This window comes from Callospermophilus lateralis, chromosome 5 (assembly GCF_048772815.1).
Source record: "Callospermophilus lateralis isolate mCalLat2 chromosome 5, mCalLat2.hap1, whole genome shotgun sequence".
NCBI classification, from domain to species: domain Eukaryota; kingdom Metazoa; phylum Chordata; class Mammalia; order Rodentia; family Sciuridae; genus Callospermophilus; species Callospermophilus lateralis.
This window is the reverse complement of record NC_135309.1, coordinates 7857263-7862457: the sequence shown is the minus strand read 5'-3', so window position 1 is coordinate 7862457 and position 5195 is coordinate 7857263. Positions and strand designations below refer to the sequence as shown.

The following is a 5195-nucleotide window of genomic DNA, read 5'->3' as shown; positions in this document are numbered from 1 at the left end:
CCTGTTTTGATTTTCCATGTTTTCATTCTGCATTTTTTTCCTTTTGGAATTTTCCACCCTCTCCTGACTATCACTAATTCTTTTCTATTTTTTTGACTATGTGTACTCACCACCTTTCTCAGTCTTCACTTCCCCTTCTTCTATCCTTTGCCTTATTTCAGATTTACCTGTGACAGAAGCCTGTGTCAAATGCAACTCACAATGCAGTTCCTTTAGCAATACATCCAATTCAATCTGTGACTAAACCTAATAAAGTATGCCACTTCTTATCTTTGTTTACCCCTGCTAGTTATCTAATGGGCACGTTCCTTGAACAAGTACTACATACCAGTGTTCATATATTTTGGCTTTCCTCTTTCCAATGTATTTTATATTCTATGTGGTTCTTACCTTGTCCATGTCCATTTATTGCCTTTGTGCTTGGTTCAAATTTACTGGATACACAAGCAGCACCCACCTCTCGATGTTTCTCAGAATCACTCTGGTAAAAATAATGACAATAATAAGTTTCATATAGCTTTCTGCATCCTGCTCTGTCCATTATTATATTTATAGTTAGGGAGACATTACAATTTCAGATTAGACCATTACATTTTCTGCAATGATATTTCCATCTGAGACATGATTTCACATGCTGTCCTGATGAAGCTGAGCTCCTCTCTTCATCTGGCTACTGACGGGGAACATCAGGAAGAATGAAAGAGGAAATATATTCTCTTACACCAAATTCACTGATATGCATATATCCAAAACAACTAACATCAGTGCTTAATTAGTAAGCTTTGCATTCTCACTCAAATCTAAAAACAGAGTAGAAAATATTTAAAATGCTTTAGTAAATTAGATTTTATGTTATACAGATTCAATATTTCTAACAATGAAGGGCCAATTGTTTTATTGATTTATATGATACTTGTTCTGAAAAGAGACTGTCCAATGGGTCACCTCCAGTAGGAAGAAAATACTCTTGGACTTGTTTCATTTGAGTCTCCAGAGACTTCCAAATAGTCACCTCATTGAGCAAAATATTTAAATAGTCAAAATTTCATTAAAAAAGAGAGTGTCAGTAAGAGAATGTGTCTATATTTTATATTCTAATTTGTTATATATGACATCAGAATGATTATAATTTATATTACACATAAAGAGCACAATTTTTCATATCTCTGGTTGTATACAAAGTATAGTCTATATGTAATGTGAACAAACAAACACATTCACCTTGGTTAGAGTATGCAACACTTTTCATTGAAGAACGAACTAAAAGGAATTTCAAAAAAATAAGACATTAGCACAGCATCATGCTGTTTCTTGACTGACTACTTTCACAGTTTGGAGCCAGAAAAACCGATGGATCTGCATTATGAATAAGACAGCCTGTGTGGAAATACTGGGGACCCTCACAGGAATCAGTGATCAGATGAAACACAGAAATCATGGCTTTTAAAACAAGATGTGCGCTCAGCCGTGGCCCGGAGTCAGCCCCGGAGCCACCGGGAGCCTCCTGACCTGGTGTTGATGTTGAGTAGGCCTCATTAGCATATTAAAATGGCTCTACCCAAGGACGCCATCCCTTCCTTGTCGGAATGCCAGTGCCAGATCTGTGTGGAAATCTTAATCGAGCCCGTAACCCTCCCATGTAACCACACGCTCTGTAATCCGTGCTTCCAGTCGACTGTCGAAAAGGCAAATTTGTGCTGTCCCTTCTGTCGCCGCCGGGTCTCTTCGTGGACTCGGTATCATACCCGTAGAAATTCTCTTATCAATATGGAACTATGGGAAACGATTCAAAAACACTATCCAAAGGAGTGCAAGCTTAGAATCTCTGGGCAAGGATCGGAGGAAATTGTTGATGACTACCAGCCCATTCGTCTGTTAAGTGAACCTGGGGAATTAAGAAGAGAATATGAAGAAGAGATAAGCAAGGTGGAGGCAGAGAGACGAGCCAGTGAGGAAGAAGAAAACAAAGCCAGTGAAGAATATATACAGAGATTATTGGCAGAGGAGGAAGAAGAGGAAAAAAAGCAGGCAGAGAAAAGGCGAAGTGAAGTGGAAGAACAACTAAAAAATGATGAAGAACTGGCAAGAAAGCTAAGCATTAACATTAATAATTTCTGCGAGGGGAGTACCTTGGCTTCTCCTTTGAATTCCAGAAAATCTGATCCAGTCACAACCAAGTCACAAAAGAAAAATAAGAACAAACAAAGAAACATTGGAAATATTCAGAAGTATTTGTCACCTAAATCTCTATTTGGATCAGCAACACAGTCTGAAGTTGTACAAGAAGTCAGGAGAAACTCCACATCTAAGGAAATTGACGGAAGTGATATGAAGAGCCCTACAGGGCAAGATACAGAAATTGAAGAAGATATGCCAACACTTTCTCCTCAAATGTGCCTTGAAATTCAAGAACAAGGTACAAAGTCTTCAGTAGAGTCACCTATGCCATGGTTATGTGTCTATGATGCAGAACAGTGCCTTGAAGGAAAAGCCAAAAGATCAAACAATCATGATCAAGAGTTATATGTCATAAAGTATGAAGGACCTAAAACCAAAGTTCCCTACTCTAAAGAAGCTACAGTTAAGCCTTGTGGCAAGACAGAGAATGGGCGTACTTCATCAAATATGATACAAATAATTGGAGACAACCCAGTTGAGACAGAGTCTAGCCAACCAGATAGTAAAGGTGTTTCGAAAAGAAAAAGCCAGGAATCTTCAGTTGAAGCAGTCAGAGATTCATGCTTTTCTTTAAAAAGGAAGAAAACGTTCTTGGAATCTTCTTCAGATCAAGAGGAATCAGAAATGAATTTTACCCAAAAACTGATAGATTTGGAGCATTTACTTTTTGAGAGACACAAACAAGAAGAACAAGACCGGTTATTAGCGTTACAACTGCAGAAAGAGGTGGATAAAGAACTAATGAAGCCAAATCGGCAAAAAGGATCCCCAGATGGGTACCAGTTACGTACTACATCCTCACCTCCACATAACTTACTAAATGGGCAGAAGAATTACAAAGACAGAAACTTCAAAAAGCAGACTGATGTAGAGCATCCAAAACCTCGAAGAGGCTCAAGAGATGAAAACTGGCAACCTTCTTTTAAAATCCAGTTGAACAGTTCAGCGAACGGAAAAAAGATATCAAATTCTACTAAAGAAAATTGTAATGTATCTAAAAGTACTCATTCTCTGCAGCCTAGTAATTCACAGAAAAGTATTTTTCAGATGTTTCAGAGATACACCAAATAATGTGGGTAAAAGGAATGTCTTCTAGTAAAGCTGGATTGTGAAGCTCTATTCTGTCATAGAATCTTTATAAATTTCACATTAATTTCTGCTGTCTAAGCATACTTATTATCTTTAAAGACTATGTGATTAAAAGGAAGTATATACAAATGTGTTTTCTATAAAACTCAGTGATAAGAAAGGGTCCCTATTCATTGTTAATAACTAACATGTACTAAGTTTAACAGTCCTTTTGTATATACAGATGTGTTTGCCAAGCCAAGAAGTCTTGAAGTGCCATTCTTTAAAAAAAAAAAAAAAAAAAAAAGGAAAAAAAAATAAAACAAGATGTGCATTCATAGAAGAAATGATGGCAACATTGCCAGGGAAAACTAGTGATGTGCAAGCAATGAATTTCCCCTCTGGAGGTCTGAGGGGAATCTCACTAACCCAATTAGGCAATGGTAAAAAGCAAAAAATAGGTAGTTCTCAAATCAGGAATTACAAATTGCTCATAGATATACCACATTTGGTTAATATCACTAGCATTCAAAGAAATACCATTCACATATGAATTGATATTTCAGATGTTCCCAGTCAGAATGACATTTATCAAGTAGTCAAAAAATATGTGCAGTGCAGGATGTGGCAGGAAAGTCCAATCCTACACTGTCAGACTGAAAATTAAGACTTCCACACTGGAAAGCATTATGGAGATTCCTCAGGATTCTAGGAATATGACTTCCATATGACTCAACTTTTTCATTCCTCAATCAGAACCCCAGTGTACCAAAACCAGCATGCACATGTGATTTATGAATGTTGCTGTATTAGCACTGCTGTTTTAGTCATGATTATAAAGTTATGTAACTAAATCTGATACCCATCAACAGTAAAATGTATTAAAAAACACAAAAAGACACTTGGCACTGATTCTTAGCAATATACATATTCATTGTACCCCACTATGTCAAAATCAATACCATCCTTTATACGAATTCAGTGCCCTAAAATATTCTAATGTACAAAAGGTGCAAGAGCAAGATCTTCTTAAGTGTATAAAGAAAAATATTTTAGTAAAAATAGAAAACTAATTTAGATTTCTCTCAGTTCAAATACAACATTCTCAGCAAAGGAAGGAGGTAAATTTTTTAGGTGTATCAACCAGTATTTGAAATATTGCCAAATCTTCTAGGCAGAATGGGATTGCAAGTGCAAGAGCCTCTTCATCCCAACTGCATTATCCATACTTTTTACCCAGATTTCAGAAAAAAAATTTTCTTTCTATTTTAACTTTTATAAGGTGGACCTCTGTCATGGACACTGGTTAATGGAGGCACCCACAAGGTGTATCAGGGTGGTATAAAAATTAAACTGAGACATAGATCTGTTGATAGCTCTGGGCAGATACATTTTGATTCTGTGGTCTGCCTAAAGATTAAAAGTTCCTGGCACTTTCATTGAAACATGTTGTTTGACGTTCTGTGACAGCAAGTGCCAATTTTATGTCTAGTAAAAAATTGCTCCCCTGTAAAACAACACACATGTGCCTACACATCATGTAGGATCAAACCACTCAGTTGAGAGGCACTTCAAGTTCTTGTCCACATTATCACCACACTGATACTTGTAGACAGCATCCAGGGAATTACAATAAAATCCTGAGGGCAGACACCTTTGAGAAGTGTTCCATTGTAGTAACTCTGTGGGCATGATCTGCAACCATTGCATGCTTGAACTTCCCAGATGCATAGCCAACTCTCCACACAGAATGGTGGAAGTTCACCCTCTTCATATATTCTCAGGATAGTGATAGTTAGGAATGTGCTGAAAATTCTCATCAGGAATACATGCGTTGTGTCTGTGGGAAAGTTAGTTGAGTAGAGTTCCATAGAGTACTGCCTCTTTAAACAGGTGGTTTAGAATAATGATAGTGAAGGAGACTGCTTTTTGAAAATTCAAGTGACACA

General features: G+C 37.1%; 1 pseudogene; it reads left to right on the top strand.

Annotated features, from left to right (window-relative positions):
• The first annotated feature begins 1477 nt into the window (after positions 1-1477).
• On the top strand, positions 1478-3249 carry LOC143398922 (E3 ubiquitin-protein ligase RNF168 pseudogene; annotated as a pseudogene).
• Positions 3250-5195: the final 1946 nt, after the last annotated feature.